The following is an 18,854-nucleotide window of genomic DNA, read 5'->3' as shown; positions in this document are numbered from 1 at the left end:
CAACATCACCTCACAGCTCTTGAACTCAAGACCCTGACTAATGAAGACCAATACTCCATATGCCTTCTTAGCACCCCTATCGACCTACATGGCAACCTTGAGGGATCTATGGACGTGGACCTCAAGATCCCTCTGTTCCTCCACACTGCTAAGAGTAATGTCATAAGAGTGCTGTCATTCTGAACTCCCTGTCTGTGGCCTCCTGCACTATTATAACATTGCTCAACACAAGCTTGAGGACACAACCTCATCTTCCATCCGAACACATTGCAGCCTATAGAACACAGAACAGTACAGCACAGGAGCAGGCTGCTAAGGGTGATGTCACAGGGGTTGGCCGAGGCAACCATCGGCACAGAGAATGGAGAGCGATATATGTGCTGGTGGGGGGGGGGGGGGTGGTGGGGAATGATAGATGGAACCGCTGATAACGTGAGGGGAGGTGTGGAGCACAGTGGACAGGTGAAGATCCACCAGGCCAGATGGCCTCTTTCTTTGCTATAAATGGATGCCACAGTGGCGCAGCAGGTAGTGCTGCTGCCTCAGAGCTCCAGCCTGACCTCAGGTGCTTTCTATCTGGAGTTTGCATATTGTCCCTGTGGCTGTGTGAGTTGCTCCAGATGCTCCACTTTCCTCCCACACCTCAGGATGTGCTCAGTGGTGGGTTAATTGGTCTAACTGACTGGTAAGAGAATCAGAGGGGATGGGGGTGAGGAGTGGGAATGTGAGAGAGAATAGGTCACAGGGAAATAAGTGGAAGAGTGGGACTGATAGGACTGTTCCAATAATTGGCACAGACTCAATAGGCCAAATGGTCTCCTTCTGCATCAGAAGAGAAAGTGAGAAACCCCAGACACAAAAAGAGCAACAGGATACCATTGAAATAATAGGTCTTCACAGGACCTCAACAGTAACCTGTGCGTGAAGGGGAGGATACAGGTCAGGTTCTTAATAAACACTTTGAGACTGTGTTCACAAAAGAGTATTGTGAGAAATTGGATGGGATAAACACAATAAAAGAGGAAGTGCTGCAGGGTTTAGCATCTTTGCATGTGGATAGTTTGTCAGGTTGGGTGAAATATATCCCAAGCCATTAACAGAAACAAAGGAGGAAATTCAGGAGTTCTGAGTATAAATTTCCGATTGCCTTGGCAACAGAGGTGGTGCCGCAGGACTGGAGAACTGCTGATGTTGTACAGCTGTTTAAAAAGGAAGGGGGGGTACCATATTAGTACAGATCAGTTAACTTAACTGGTTGTAGGCAAGTTATTGGAATCTGTTCTAAGGACAGTATAAATCTTCTTTTAGAAGGACAGTCAGCATGAATTAGTTAAGGGAAGGTTGTGTCTGACAAACTTGATAGAGCACCCACATTCAGTCCTGTGTTCAGCAGTGACACTGAGTTACCCGACACTTTAATATACTATTCCACCCCCACTCTGAACTCCCTGTCTGTGGCCTCATCTTCCATCCGAACACATTGCAGTTTATAGAACATAGAACAGTACAGCACAGGAGCAGGCTGCAGGACTCAAAATCAAATTCTCTGGTTTTATGTAACTTATTCTTTCTTTCTGTCTGCATCAGAACTGACCATTTCTGCCTGTTATGGTGTTAGTTCAGATTTTCTTACTCTATTCCTATAGTCTGGCCTGTTAGGCATATCCCACAGCCTTGCCATTTACAACACATTACACCGACATTGAAGCTCAATATGCTGGTAACTGCACTCCTTAACTCTCTCACCCAATCAGAGATATTCCCTTTGTTCTATACATCCCTTCCCCATCTTCTCTTTCCCAGTTCTGATGAAGGGTCCGGACTGGAAATATTAACTGTCTCTCTTTCTACAGATGCTGCCTGACCTGCTGAGTGTTTCCAGCATTTTCTATTTTTGATTCAGATCACCAGTATCTGCAGCTTTTTGATTTTCTTATATTGGATCTAAAATTGGCTCCATAGCAGGACACAAAGGGAAACGGTGGACAGGTGTTGTATGACTGGAAGGCTGTTACATCGGGTCCTTTGTAATGTACATGTTAATGATTTATACCAAAAAGTAAAGAGTTTATTAAAAAAAATGGTAAATCATACAAAATCAGGCTATGTCAGTGAAGAGGGAAGTTTTAGACTGCAGGAACATATAGGTGATCAGCTCAGTTGGGCAAAAGGTGGCAAATGGAACTTAATCCAGACAGGTGTGAAGTGCAATGAGGTAAGAGAATATACAACAAATGGGAGGATGTTGAGAGATATGGAGGAACTGAGACTTTGGAATATCTCCATAGTTTCTTAAACAGCACAAAACAGGTCAATAAGGTGGTTAAAAAGGTATATTGGTTGTTTTCCATTGTTGATCAGAATATAGAAGCAGGGGTGTTAACTGGAACCATAGGCAGCACTGGTTAGACCACTGTGTACAGTTCTGACCGGATGTGACAGCACAGAGACAGGGCCAGGGATGTTTAAAAAATTATTGCAGAGAATGGGAAGTTGTAGCTGTGAAGAAAGATGGGAAAAGCTAGGAACGTTTTCTTTGCTACAGAGGAAGTTCAGGGCAGACTTAACTGAGCTGTATAAAATTATAAGGAGTCACAAACTGAGGGACGTAGATTTAACTGCTTGGTGGATGGACTGGAGAGGAAATGAGGAAGGTTATTTCACCTGGTCATTGGCAGGGGTCTGGAACTCATTGCATGAAAGGGTGGGAGAGGCAGACACCTCGATTGCACTGAAACAGTATGGGATGTGTACTCCATGAGCCATGACCTACAGGGCTATAGACCAGGTGGGATCCGGCCAGGGAACTCTTTATTGACACAATGGACAAATAGCCTCCATCATAAACTTTGTATTCCTCTCCTCTGTTATTACCTTTCCCTGATGCAGGGTCACGACCTGAAATATTGACCATCCCTCTGCCTCCACAAGTCTGCCTGATCTGCTGAGTTCCTCCAGCAGTTCGTATTTTGCACCTCTCCACCTCCATCTCAAAGGACAGTGCCAGTAAACCCCCATTGGACCACCATATCTGCACCATAACTGGAGTTCTGAGGGTTTCGACCAGAAACATCGACTGTTTATTTCCCTCCATAGATGCTGCCTGACCTGTGTGCACCATAACTCAGTCTCCAGATGTGCTGTAATGAATAGAGACAATGGCATGGGGTTGCACAGTGACTAAAAGTATCAGAAGGAGTGTACACCCACCAATGGAATTTACACTCAGTAACCATAGCGTGTTTGATGTGGGAGAGGAGAAAATAAAACTCTTTACATTCAGGGAGAGGCAGACACCAGAGAAGTTTCCTTTTGATTGTGCTCTGTGATGTAGCCCCAGGCAGACTTGCAGAGCAAAAGGGTGGAAATTGTTAGCTCACAGCTGTCCAAACACATTAAAAATAGTTACAATGGAGAATACACTTCCTACCTGTTTCCCACCTGCACTTTCTCCAGCTGCTGAATACCAGCCCAGACCTTTTGCACAGTTCCCTATAGCTGAGTCCTGGGTCTGACAAAACATAACAATCAGAAGAGGGAATTGAAGCCATTCTGCCCGAAGCATGGAATGCCATCCAATACAACTATTGTGGATCCTGCAGTTTGTAAACCTTCCTGCAGATTTCCTATAACCCAATTCCATCGATGCCCAGTTAACAATCCTCAATATCTGAGGGTCCATGGGTTTCTGAGGTGAAGGAATCCAAAGACTAACAACCTTCTGCACAGCTCCTCCACTCCCATAGCTATGTTGACATCTCCTCCCACCCTGACACTTAGAAGTACGCTGTTCCTTATTCTATGCCTCTGCCGTGTCGGTTCTCGAGATGAGGCTGCCCACTCCAGGATACGAGATGTCCTCCATTTTCAGCAAACAGTTTCCCCTCCACTGTTATTGATGGAGCCCTCACCCACATTTCCTCTACTTCACCTCATTCCCACCAACCCAGGCAGAACAGGGATAGAGTTCCCCAGTACTCATCTACTGCTCCACCAGCCTGCACATCCGGCAGATCATTCTTTGCAACTTCTGCCAGCTATAACGTGATCCCACCACCAACCACGTCTTCCCCTCCCCTCTCCGCAGGGATCACTCTCTCTGTGACTCCCTGGTCTGCTCATCTCTCCCCACTCGACCCACTCCCTCCCTGAGCTCTCACTCCTGTAACCGCATGAGAAGTAACACTGGTCCCTACACCTCCTCCCTCACCACCATCCAGGGCCCTAAACAGCCCTTCCAGGTGAGGCAGTCTTTCACATGGAAATCCCCTGGTGTTATTTATTGCATCGGTGCTCCCGTTGTGGCCTCCTCTACATCAGTGAGACCAGACACAGACTGGGTGATTGCTCTGCCGAACACCTTCACTCCATCCACCATGGCCGTCTGGATCTCCCGGCTGCCAGTCATCTTAATTCTCCTCCCCATTCCCACACCAATAAGTCTGTCCTCAGCCTCCTCTGCTGCCAAGATGAGGCTAAACACAAAACAGAGGAAGAGCACCTCATATTCCGCCTGGGTAGCCTACAACCCAGCAGCATGAATGTTGAGAATTCTCCGACTTCTGGTAAGTGCTCCTCTGTCCCTCTCCTCCTGATCCACTTAACCCCCATCACCACGTCTCTTGCCCCTCTTCCACCCTCTCCATCTGCCCATCACCCACACACTCCTCCCACTGGTTCCCTTCGCCCACAACTCTCCTCCGCCACCCTCCCTTTATTCCATGCTCCACCTTCCTCTCCTATCACATTCCATCATCTTCAGCCCTTTGTCACTTCCGCCTACCACCTCCCAGCTTCTGGCACTATTCCCACTCTCCCCTCGCCCATCTGCCTGTCACCCCCTCACCTGGATCCACCTATCACCTGCCAGCTCTTGCTCCACCCATTCCCTCCACCTTTTTCATACCGGCCATCTCCCCTCTATCTTTCAGTCCAGATGAAGGGTCTCGACCCGAAACATCGATTATCCATTTCCCTCCATAGATGCTGCCTGACCTGCTGAGTTCCTCTAGTATCTTGTGTGTTGCTTCAGAGAAATTTTTGCTCATCTGAGTCTTAAACTGCTGACTTCTTATCCTTATTGTAGACCTGTTGGAAATAAGGGGAGCAATCTCTTGTATTTACCCTAGAAATGGAGGCTTCCTCACACCCGAGTCCAGATAATGGGTGAAGAGTGATCTGTGTGTGAGACCCTGAAGAGTACATCTTCCACATGTGCCAGTCAGATCCATTGCCCACTCAGTCCCTGTCAGGGACACCCGTCCTCATGTCACCCACCCTCCTGCACTATACTAGGGTCTCCTGGAATGATACATTAGCAGGTGCCCTGGAAGAGGAATCCTGGGAGGGCCGGCATTCCACAGTTGCGTCACTAGAAGAGTTGTTGCCCCAAAGCACCAGGGACATGGGTTCAATCTTGATCTCCGGTGCAGTCTGTGCAGACTCATAGAGCTGTACAGTACGGCCCTTCAGCCCAACTCATCCATGCCAACCGTGATGCCTATCTATGCTAATCCCAACTGTCTGCTTCAGGCCCGTTCCCCTAAGTACCTATCAAAATACTTTTTAAACATTGTAAATGTACCTGCCTCTACCACCTCTTCTGGCAGCTCATTTCACATACCCACCACCATCTGTGTGAAAAAATTGCCCCTCAGATCTCCTTTAAGTTGCACCCCTCTCGCCATAAACTAATGTCCTCTAGTTTAGACTTTCCTACGCTGGGAAAAATACTCTTACTATACTACCTATGCCCCTCACAATTTTATAAACCTCTATAAAGCCACTGCTAAGCCTCCTATACTCCAGTGAGAACAAACTTAGCATATCCAAGCTCTCCTTGTAACTGCAGGCAACATCCTGGTGAATCTCTTCTGCACTCCTAATGTTACCACATCTTTCCTCCAGTATGGTGGCCAGAACCGCATACATACTCCAAATGCAGCCTAGCCAATGTTTTGTACAGCTGCAACATGGTGTCCCAACACTTACACTCAGTGCCTTGGTCTATGAAGGCAAGCATGCCAAATGCCAATCTTTCAATAAATTCTATTCCTTAATGTCTAGCTCATATACAATGCCAATGGTCAGTTTCCAGTTGCCTTGGAAGCTGGGCTGATGAATACTTTCCACATGATTCAGTCCATTCATACCAATGTTCAGGACTGGGCCACGTCTCCAGGACTGCCCGTGGATCCTGGAAACCTTCCAGCTGCTGGCACCCACTCCATTACTAACCCAACAGTGGAGGTTGTGAAAGGCTTTGTCCAAATGCTGGGCCTGGGATTGAATTCCTCCGAGTGTAGAAGATAACAAGGTGATCTGAGGGGTCTGTTTAATATGATTAAAGAAGTTGAGAGAGTAGATAGAGAAAAGTTATATGGAAATTCAGAACAAATTAGAGATGGGATGTTGAAATGTTTTGTAAATTTCTCTCCCTTCATGGACTTACCCATCCCAAATCTGTAATGTCCTCCAGCTGGTCACCCTCCAATGTTTGTGGTCCCCCAATTCTGGCATCTTGTTCATCCTCTAATTTTCTTGTTCCACCACATGAATTTTGGACTCGAGTTCCTAACCCTCTGACCCTCCATCCTCCTTTAAGGAACTCCTTCACCCTACCTCCTGTGGTCTCCTGCCCTCATTTCTCCTGAACTTGGTTCAGTGTCAACATTTATTTGATAATGTCGTTTTGATGTCTAAGAGATTTTGATCTGTTAAAAGTGGTATATAATTAAATTTGTTAATATTGTTCTTCACGAAGAGTAAAGGAATTCTCTTAAAGGAGTAAAGCAGTTGTGCAGTTGTACACTTTGGAAGCAGAAATAAGCGGGCAGATTATTATCTAGAAGGAGAGAAAATTCAAAGTACGGAAGTACAAAGGGACTTGGGGGTACTCGTGCAGGATACCTTAAAGGTTAACCACCAGGTTGGATCGGTGGTAAAGAAATCGAATGCTATGTTGGCATTCATTTCGAGAGGTATAGCGTATAAAAGTAAGGAAGTGTTGATGAGGCTCTACGGGGCACTAGTAAGGCCTCATTTGGAACACTGTGCTCAGTTTTGGGCCCCACATCTTAGGAAGGATGTGCCGACATTGGAGAGGGTTCAGAGGAGATTTACAATGATTATTCCAGGAATGAAAGGGCTTACGTATGAGGAGCATTTGTCGGCTCTTGGACTGTACTCACTGGAGTACTGAAGAATGAGAGGGGACCTCATAGCGACATTTAAAATGTTGATAGGAAAGGACAGAGTAGATGTGGCTAGGCTGTTTCCCTTGGTGGGTGAGTTCAGGACCAGAGGGCACAATCTTAGAATTAGAGGGTACAGTTTCAAAACAGAGATGAGGAGAAATTTCTTTAGCCAGAGGGTGGTGAATTTGTGGAACTCCTTGCCATGAACAGCAGTGGAGGCCAGATCAGTGGGGGCGTTCAAGGAGGAGATAGATAGATATCTAAGTAGTCAGAATATCAAGGGATATGGGGATAAGGCCGGAAAATGGGATTAGAATAGGGTTTTGTTTTTGTTTTGTTTCTCCCCTCCATTCCCCATTTCTCATTTCTTTTTTCCCTTTTCCTTGGAGCAGACTCGATGGGCCGAATGGCCTGCTTCTGCTCCCTTGTCTTGTGATCTCGTGAATCTCCTCCCCGAGAACATGGTGATGAAGGGGTCCCTGGAAAAAAATCGAAGTAAGAGTGTTTGTAAGGATTATGAAAGTAAAATGGGTCAGTCGTGATCAGATTGGATGGCAAGGTCATCTCTGGTCTGATATTTCTAGCTTGATTTCTTTTTTCTTTCAGTGGTAATATTTTGTAAAAGCACCTTACTCTGTGGTTAACCTGGTCTGACAGCTGAATAACTGTTCAAATGATAGTTCCCCCAATGATGCTATCTGTGCAGAATATTTCAGAAAGTGAAGCAATGTGCATTGCTTCCAATGCCACTCTCAGCAGCGAGGCTGGATTGTAAAAGTAATCCCAAACCCTAGTAATCCCAAAACAACACAACATTGAAACCCACAAAGATAAGACCTTGTGGAGGTGGAGGGTGTACCCAAATCTGAGTCAATTGCTTACGGGTGTTGCCTTATGTTGACCCTAAGGCCATCCTTTTTTAAATAAATTACTCCCTTTCACATTCTATGGTTTTGGTGAGTCATGCTATAGGACTATCTCTGAGCAACTCACAAGTCTGCAATGTGGCCAGCCACATCTTGGTAACACCTCCTGACCTGGAACTACTACGACATGGCACTGGATGGTGTTGGACCTTTTGCATTCTCACTTTTCTACTTGTTTAACAATGTCCTGATTTCAACATTCAATAAAATGATAAGTCCATACTCCTTGTGTTCCGCTTCGATTACAATGTTGTTAACATGGTCAGTCAGTTTGCGGATGACACCAAAATTGGTAGAATAGTGAACAGTGAAGAAGGTTATCAAGAGGATCTAGATCAACTGAGAAAGTGGGCTAAGGAATGACAGATAAAATTTAACTCAGACAAGAGGAAAGTATTGCATTTCGGTCAGTTAAACCAGGGCAGGACTTACACAGGACTTACCCAGGCAGACCCCTGGGGAGTGTTGTAGAATAGAGAGACCAAGGAGTACATGTACATAATTCCCTGAAAGTGGTGACACAGGTAGACAGGGTGGTGAAGAGGGGCTTGACACTCTTGCCTTCATCAGTCAGGGCACTGAGTATGGGAGTTGGGATGTCATATTGCAACTGTACAAGTCATTGGTGAGACCACATCTGGAGTGTTGTGCGCAGTTCTGGTCATCCAGCAATACGAAGGATGACATTAAGCTGGAAAGGGTGCAGAAATGATTCACAAGGATGTTACCAGGACTGGAGTGCTTAAGTTATAAGGAGAGACTGGATAGCCTGGGACTTTTTTCCCTGGAGTGTAGGAGGCTGAGGGGTTTATAAAATTGTGAGGGGGTGTTGATAAGGTGGATGGACACAGTCTTTTTCCCCAGAGTAGAGGAGTCTAAAACCAGAGGGCATAAATTTAAGGTGAGACGGGAAAGATTTAAATGGGACTTGAGAGGCAACTTTTTCCACATAGAGGGTGGTGGGTATATGGAACAAGGTGCCAGAGGCTGATACAATTACAATGTTTAAAAAACATATGGTCAGGTATGTGGATAGAAAAGGTTTAGATGGATGTTGGCCAAACGCAGGCAAATGGGACGAGCTCGGACAGACATATTGGTTGACGAGGATGAGCTGGGGCAATGGGCCCATTTCCGTGCTGTATAACTCTATAAACCCTTATGATAAGTTGTTTAAATTGTCAATGCAATTTAAACAATTTAACATCAATGATACTGACAGCAGTCGAGTTCCATACAAATTTCCAGACTGACAACATACAGCGTTAGTCCAGCATTATATCTATGAAGTGCTTAGTTGGGTGAACAGTGCCTTCTGATCTAGTCACCTAGTTGCTGTTTACCATGGCCTGGTCGAACTGTGGTGTTCCTGTTCTGCAGCATGCCTTGTGATATATCCTTTCTCAGTTCTTCCATCAGCTTTAGTCTCTTGAACCTCTTCCACAGTCTTTCCCTATGCCTATTCCTGTGGTACATCACCTCACAGGCTCGAGGTCCTGTCTGAAGTCTCTCGCTTTCCACCGTCTTTTATCGTGTCATGGTTGAATTCTAACCACATTTTGTGGTTTAAGGGTGACATCTCCTTCCTGTCTAGTTATAGCAGGAACCTCTCTTTTCCTTCTCTCCCTTCCTCTCTCTGCTTATTCCTGCCAGAACTTTACACCAGCAACCCTGCAGTTGTTTTTGCTCAGTGCTTCACTGTTCTCTGGGCTGAGCTGAGAGCGAGGCTTCACACCAGTGTACCAGAGCCTGAGCTATGATCAGTGTGCAGGCCTCTTATGCTTTTCTCAGAATGACTGGTTGTATTTACAGCACTCTCTGCTCTCCCTTGAATTGGGTGCGGTGTGGTGCTCAAGCTGTAGGAGTAAATCCCCATTTTACCACAACTTGCAAACACTGACAGCAAATTGTGTGCTGTTGCTTGTTACAACTCACCTGGAGTGACATATCTGGTAATCTGAGTTTTCACCTTATGGATCACAGCGGCATCAAGGTGGTCTGTTTCCAGTAAGTTGGAAAAATAAACACACATCACCAGGTCATTTCAGGCCTGAATCATGAGAAGATCAGCCGCCACCTTCGTCTGACGCCCACGAGGCACCTTGCATTCAAATAGAGGTTCCTTCTGATCCCTGGCCTCCAGAGATCTGCACACATCACATTCTTCACTTCTATATTCTACAATGCCAAGATCCATTCTGGGCACCCAGCACACGCAACCTCTTTTTCAAATTTATTCATTCACAGGATGTGAACATCACAGGCAATGCCAGTATTTATTCTCCATCCTTAGCTGCCTCTGAATTGAGAAGAGCATTAATAATGAACTGTGTTGACAGGTAAGGACAGGGTAGGTTTTGCCACCTGAACGAGATGAATGAACCAGATTAGGTTTTACAATAATCCAGTGGTTTCATGGTTATTGTTACTGAGCCCTGTTTATAAAATTTATCCGAGAGTTGCTTAATTTCTTGAATTTAGTTTCCACAGCTGCAGTGCTGGGTTCAAATGTTATCCCTAAGATACAGGTTTCTACTCCATTAACTTACCCACTGCACTACTGTAGCCCTGCTCAGATTGAAAAGGATATCTTCAATTGTCTCTGTCAGGTAATGGCCCCTCTTCAGTGTCTTTATTCGTATCATGTGAATCTAAACAGATCCTCAGCTTAGGACAAAAGAACTTCTGATGTTGGAAATCTGAAACTAAAACGGAAGATGCCAGAAGCACGCAACAGGTCAGGCAGCATCTGTGGAGAGAGAAACAGAGGCAATGTTTCAGATCAAGGACCCTTCACCAGAACCGAAGAAGTGAGAAAAGAGCATGCCTTAAGTTTCAGAAAGGGAAAGGGGTGGAGAGAACAAAGGGAAGGTCTGTGATGGGAGTGGAGATCGAAGTTCTTTTTGCAAATTAGAGATGGAACAGAAAGTAAGAGACAAATTGAAACTGATAAACCCAGCAATGCTCATAAGAAGAAAACAGGTTGTTACCTGAAATTGTTGAATTTAATATTAAGCCTGGGGCTGCAAAATGCCCAGACAGAAGGCGAAGTGCTGTTCCTCAAGCTAACATTGGGCATCAGTGCAGCAGTATAGGAGACTGAATGCAGAGCCCAGAGTGAAGGAGAATTAAAGTGATTAATGAGTGGGAGCTTAGGATCATTCTTGTGGACTGAGCAGAGATGCTCCGCAAAACAGTCATCCAATCTGCACTTGGTTCCTCCAGTGTGGAGAAGGCTACATTGTGAACACTGAAGCAGGACACTAGATCGCTGCTTCATCTAGAAGGACTGATTGGGTCCATGGATGATGGGAAGGGACGGGGTGAAAGGACAGGTCCCCACAAGGATTGTGTGCTGATCACTTCTATAAATGTTGACAGGTGCATCTGCTACAGGTAGGTTGGTGAGGATGAGGACGAGTAGGTTTATCCCTCATGTTGATTCATTTACTATCTGTTGCTGACTTAGTCTTGTATTTATGTCCTTCAAGATTCAGCCAGCTTGGTCTGTGGTAACGTTACAACATTCCAGTCTGTGTTCATGGTGCTCTTTTCTACAATGCTTTCAAGTTTTAAAAGCTATTGATTCAGGGAAGGTGGGGAGGTGGATGTCTCTGATAGATCAAAACCAGGGTGACACAAGAGACTGCAGATGCTGGAATCTGGAGCAAAAAAATCAAACTGCTGGAGGAACTCAGGGGTTCAGGCTGTGTCTGTGGAGGGAAATGGACAATCGAGACCCTCCATCTGGACTGAGAGAGGGAAGAGAAGTGGTATAAAGAGGTGAGGGGAAGGAGTGGGGCAAGAGCTGGCAAGCGATAGCTGGAACCAGGTGATGAGGGGTGATTGGCAGGTGGAGGGGGAAGAGTGGAAATGGCGACAGCGGCTGGGAGGTGATAGGTGGAGGCAACAAAAGGCTGCAGATGGTGGAATCTGAGAGGAAAGGAAGGTGGAGCATGGAACCAAATAAGCGAGGTGGGGTGAGCAGTTGGGAACAGTGGGGGGAGCATGGTTGATGGGCAGATGGATTAGTTGTAGTAGGAGAAAGATACAGGGTGATTGGGGGCTGGGTAGGGGTTGGGGGAAAGAACTGGGCAGACCAGGAGGAGAGAGAAAGGCACAGGGGGAGCAGGTACCTGAAATTGGAGAAACTGGGGTGACGATAGTGTTACGCTATAAATAAGGTTATTTGGTCAATGAGTGAATGGGAGCAATTAGAAAGTGAGGTCATAGACGAAAGAATGGAGGAGTTGTGAAATGCAGAACTGGAAGACATACTCAACAGGTTGGGTTGGGCTGGTCCTCTGGTTCCAGAGAGAGAGAAAAAAGATGAAAAAAAGACAAACAAGCTGAGCTAATATCATGGATGACAGATAAAGAGGTCACCTGAAGTTGTTACCTACTATCTACCTTGCCTGTACCCCACATAATTTTGTACACCTCTATCAGGTTCTCTCAGCCTACTCCACTCCATGGAAAATAAACCCACCCTATCCAGCTTTCCTTCATAACTGAAACACTCCATCCCAGGCAACACCTTGGTGCCTCTACTCTGCACCCTCTCCAGTTTAATCATGTCCTTCCTATAGCATGGTGACCAGAACTGTACACATTTAAAAATTTGTAACATCATCTCCCTGCTCTGATATTCTATGTCCTTGCAAATGAAGGCAGATATCCCATATCCCTTCTTAATCACCTTACCTACCTTTTCTGCCAAGCTGATCTATTCTTGGTCTCATCTTCTCCACAGAACCCTCAATCCCCCTGATCTTTCAAAACTTAATTTACCTCTACTTTAAATACTTCTAATGATCCAGCCTCCACAACTCTCTGGGGGGTATACAATTCCAAAGATTCACTTCTCTTAGCATGAAGAAATGTTCACTTACTTTGGTTTTACATGATCAGCCCCTTGTCTTGAAACTCTGTCTCCTTGTTGGAGATTCTTCCATGAGTGAAAATATCTCAGTATCTACCCAGTTGTGCCCCCTCAGGATCTTGTATGTTTCAGTAAGGTCGCCCTTCATTCTTCAACCTGCTTAGCCTCTCTTTGGATTCAAAGATTCATAGTTATACAGCATGGAAACAGGCCCTTCGGCCCAGCTCATCCATGCCGATCAAGACGCCTATCTACGCTAATCTCAGTTGCCTGCATTTGGCCCATATCTCTCTAAACCTTTCCTTGCCATGTAATTGGCCAAATGTCTTTTAAACTTTGCAACTACACCTGCCTCGACCACCTTCTCTGGCAACACTTTCCATATACCCACTACCCTCTGTGTGAGAAACTTGCCCCTCGGATCCCCTTTAAACCTTTCCCCTTTCACCTTAAACCTCTCATTCCAAGAATTTGACTGGTGAATCTCCCTTGGACTGCCTCCAGTGCTCCAGGTAAGGAGACCAAAACTGTGCACAGTACTCCAGGTGTGGCCTCACCAACATCCTGCATAATTGTAACAAAACTGCCTCATTTTTAAACTCCAACCCCTCTGTAATAAAGGTCAATATATCATTTGCCCTCTTAACTACTTGCTGCACTTCCCTGCTAACTGTTTGTGACTCTTGCTTTGGAACACCTAGTTCCCTCTGTACTTCACTCATTTGCAGTTCCTTTCCACATAGATACTAATCTGCATTTTGATTCCTCTTCCAGGAGCGCATTAAAGCACTAAACTCCATTTGCCAAGATTTTGCCCAGTCACTTGCCCTTCCACTTTTTATCATTGTATTGGCAAACCCGGATTTGCCACCTCCTTCAGTGCCCCAGTATAAATAGTAAATAGTAGACAGTGAATCATAAAAACGTTGCATTGTTGCATTATGATCTCCCCTGCAGCTTTTCTTTTCTTTTAAAATAAAGTACTCCTTGTCCCATTCTGTGGGTTGTTGGTCATTTTAGAAGACTATTTCTGAGCTACGTACAAATGTACAACATGGCTGTCCTCCATCATGGCAATACTACCTGACCTGTAATGTTTAACAACTGCCACGTCACTATGACACTGGACAACACTGCATCTCTAATAAGTCAGAGAGAGGAGCAATTGGGAGGGTGCACATAGTGAATAGGAAAAGATGCTTAGTTAGAAACCTGGGATTACTATTCTTTATATCCAGTAACTAAACAGTGGGATGATCACACAGAAAACATCAGACATCGTGATTCCAGAACTACAATAGCTCTGGTAATGTCAGTGCTATTGGCATGTTGGTTAATTCCTGAGGCATGCAATGACCTATTCAACTAATGGACTGGAAATGTCAGTGTCGTAATCTCCAAGATTATGATAAATGTTATTGTTAGCATTTCTTATTCTGTATACAATATGTCTTTTCAACCCGGCTTTAATACTTTTGTGATCATGCCACATCCAAATGCACAAGATTCCCACACCTCTAAACCATGGCCCAGAGAGATTTCCACAGACTGCAACATCCATGAGTGATTATACCAAAGATCTTTAAGTTGCAGAGTTCAGTTCTAGGGTCTCCTCTATGGCACTTTGAGACAATCACAAGCAGTTTTCTATTACACATACAAATTGCCGACTTTTTTCAGGCAGCTAATGCCAACCTTTTGCACCAGGCTTAGAGCTAAATAAGAACATAATTTGAAGTATTTAATTATGCCAAGATTACAGGACTGAAGTGGCAGAGATACTAAATCCACAATCCATGTCCAGTTGCCAATGACTTGAATCACAGGTGTTGCAACACCCGGGCACAGCTCTTCAGGTACCCCTTTGCAAAACGTTTCCAGTGTTACAATGTGAAAGAGAGCTGGGAACGCTATCCCACCTAGCAATCATTAAGTGTGATGCACACACTAAAGACCAAGATCCCAATTCCCTGGGAAATGCCTACGTGGATACAATCACGAAGGCCACTACTATCCAGGGACCCCTTACCGTTTATTCAGACGAAAACAAACAACTCTTGAATAGAACGGTCCTGCCTGACATGGGGAGTGTAGTGAAACTTCAGGGGGACGCCCCTGCAAATCAAATTGAACTATGGGAACAGCAGGGGTGCACTAGAGATCCTGACATGCAGTCATGGACCACCCCTGCTGGACAAGTTTGTGTACTAGATGCATTTTTATCTACTTTACTGAATTACATACAGGCAATGACTCATTTGGGCAAGGAGGGAATGGTGGGAGTGGCACTACAAACTTGGTGGCAGCCCAATCTGAGGAAGGAGGCACAAAGAAAGGTGCAAGAATGTAATATTTGCCAGAAAAATAATCCTGGTAAAGCAGCTAAGTGTCCTCCAGGTAGGACAAAAATGCCTATGGGTCCTTTTGAATGCGTATAGATTGATTTTACAGAATTGCCAAGAGTGCAGGGTTACAAGTACTGTCTTGTTATTATTGATCTTTTTAGCAGATGGATAGAAGCAATACCAACAGCAAATGCCACAGCAGAAGCGACAGTAGGAATTATACTATGGGAAATAATACCTCGATTTGGGCTTCCTACCGTTATTAGTTCAGACAATGGACCACATTTCATTGCTAAGATAAATGAGGAGTTATGCCAGCATTTCAAAATAAAACAACAATTTCACTGCATCCATCATCCACAGGCAGCTGGGACTGTGGAGAGAGTAAATGGTACTCTAAAGAATAAATTGGCTAAATTAACTGAGGAGACAGGATTAAGTTGACTGAAGGTACTGCCTTTGGCCCTCTTTGAAATAAGAATTACACCACATACTAGTACAGGACTAACTCCAGCAGAAGTATTATTTGGAAAACCGCTGCGCACACCATGGGTGGCAGATAAAAACATAGATACGTGTCTTGACCTTCATGCCCTTAGTGAGAGAATGATTACTTATGTACAAAAATTAACTGATGTTCTTAAGATTCTACATTCACAGGTTCGTAACGCTCAGAGAAAGGAAGAGGACAACACAGAGGAATCGACGATCCAGTCTGGAGATTAGGTCCTGATAAGAAATTGGGATCGTAAAAAGTTGGCACCATTGTGGAAAGGCCCCTTTCAAGTGCTACTCACTATGCCCATGGCAGTAAAGGTCGAAGGACGACCTCGGTGGATACATCATTCCGACTGCAAAAAGATTGGTCAAGGGAAAGGACAATATGTTGGGGGGAAAATGGACACTTAGTGCATCGCTAAATATTCTGGGACTTGTTTTTGGCAGTCTCGTAGTAGTTAGGGGCATTTCTGATAACTTCTTTTTATCTCCCTGTCACGCATATGCCTCACAGGTGGGGTTGGGAGCCTGTTGGGTCTGTGCCAAAATCCCACAACATAGCCATACCATATTCCCGATGTCAGTAGTTCCTCTTAACGAGAGTGAAGAACACTCCATTCGAATATTCTCGAATGCAACTCAACAACACCACCTGATACTTTGTGGTTTGGAAACAAGTATATCGAATAATATTAGTGATTGTGGTTGTAAGTGCTTTGATGGCTGGTATGTCAGGCCTCCATTAACCAAAACAAGGCCTGGTCCATTGCCGTATCTGCAGGTGCCTAAAGATGACAAAGTGATAAAGGCCACGTGTACTGTAATTTCGAGGGAGATAGGGATGCAGTTTTCCTGGGGAACAGTACATGTACCACTATGAAGGTTGGAGAATCAGGTTTTCATCTTCTATGAGCATCCCCTCCCACACCAGTAAATGGTACCCAGTGGATATGTGGAGATTGGGCTCATATGTGGCTCCCTGGAGAAACTGGTGATAGGTGGAGTACACAGGGTTTAGAAAAGGCATATAAAAAGTGGACTGGCTGTTGTTATATGGCAGATATAATCACTCCCATTGGACCAGGCAACTAAGGGGAATAACTGAAGATGAGCAATTTTGGATGATTGCTTTCCCTTTTTATGGGACAGCCAGAAACTCAAGGGAAATAATAAATCTAGCTGCAGCCTTTGAGAAATTGGCTAACAATACTGCCAAAACCCTATCACAAACTCAGACCCAAGTAACTGAAATATCCACTGAGATGATGGCAATCCGGCAAACAGTCCTGCAGAATCGTATGGCCCTTGACTTTATTTTAGCAGAGAAAGGAGGAACATGTGCTACCATAGGTAGCGAATGTTGTACTTATATCCCTGACGAGTCTGCCAACATTACGTCCCTCTCTAAGCACATTGTTAGAGAACTTAACAACATTAGACAAGTAGGGCAGGACCTGCATGGGTTCACTAAAGGGTCTAAATGGCAATGGCCATTCGGAGGCCTGTTCAGTAGCATATGGGATGCGATATTGCATTATGGCTTAATAGTAGTACTTATTATTGTTGTAATCATTATAGTACGCTATCTCTTTCCATTAATAGCACAATATTGTACTCGGTCTCTTGCTTTATAGAATTGTTTATTATCATGAAATGATAAAGAGGAAGGAATGTGAAAGATAGCTGGGAACGCAAGGGTTAACAACTGGCAGTGTAAGAGTTAATAGTATGCTTTTTAGTATGGTTCTCACTGTGAAAGGATTCTCAAGGTAAAGAATGATCTCACTATGGTGTGATTTAGTTATGTCTAGTTTTAATGGCAAGTGCAAGTGGGAAGAAGTAGTTTTTTTTACATACATCTTCTTATGTTAGAAACTTTATATAAACAATTGCCTGTGTAAGTGTAGTTTATCACCTAGCTTTCCCATGAAAAAGGGTATAAAAATGCACTCTAACTGAGTCTCCTTTGAGTGGGTTTCGGTTTAGAGTTAGAGTTACATGGTTTACTCTGTCTCTGTATTTCCCCACTCCCACTAGGGAAAGCTAATAAAGCATTTATCGTAAGTTCTTTGGTTCTGCTGTTGTCTGACTCTTTCCAGAAGCGCGGGTCGACTTTAACAACAATTTTGTTCCCTTTTGTAAATTAATTGTTGTGCAAGTAATTACTGCTTCTATGGGAAGAAAGTGGAAACAGGGTGCTGAAGTGGATGATCAGCCATGATGGTGTTGAATAGTGCAGCAGATCTGAAGGGCCAAATGGCCTACTCCTGTTTTCTCTGGTTTGACATTTGTTTACTAGTTGAACAATTAACTCCTACTTCATGCACAAAATGAAAAATTAATAAATCTCCACTTTCCCTGTTGCAAAGTTAACACTATCCTAATGTTGAAAATAATATTTCAAACCAAACATTATCAAATTTCTAAAACAGCTGCCGTTATCTGGATAATTTGAAGTTTTCACTTTAAATTTTTGACTTTATTTATTTGGAATATGTTGCTATGTCATATGACAAATAAATTAAAAAATAGTTGAATGAAGTTTGTGCTTCCTGTACAGTAACAAGACTGTTAAAGCAGTCAGAAAGACAACTGTCACAAGATGAGGCCTCAATGGGGAACACAACCAAATCACACCATCTGAAAACTTCTCCATTTGTTGCTCATCTCAGTAAGGAGGTCAGTTGCTAGTCACCACAAATATCCAGAATGACTGCAGGATTTTAAGGGGATCGGGGAGTTGCAAGGGTGGTCAATGGTTAGAATTGGCTACATTGGTGAGAGCCATAGTTTAAAACAATAACTGATTTTAACATATTTTCCATACGTAATGAGCTGCCAGAGGAAGAGGCAGAGGCAAATACAATTACAACTTTTAAAAGGCATTTGGACAGGTACTTAGATAGGAAAAGAGTAGATGGATATGGGCCTAATTCAGGCAAATGGGATTAGCATAGATAGGCATCACAGTCAACATGGACAAGTTGGGCAGAAGGGCCTGTGTCTA

This window comes from Pristis pectinata, chromosome 23, assembly GCF_009764475.1.
Source record: "Pristis pectinata isolate sPriPec2 chromosome 23, sPriPec2.1.pri, whole genome shotgun sequence".
NCBI classification, from domain to species: Eukaryota; Metazoa; Chordata; class Chondrichthyes; order Rhinopristiformes; family Pristidae; genus Pristis; species Pristis pectinata.
The sequence above is the reverse complement of the archived record's forward strand: the minus strand, read 5'-3'. Positions refer to the sequence as shown.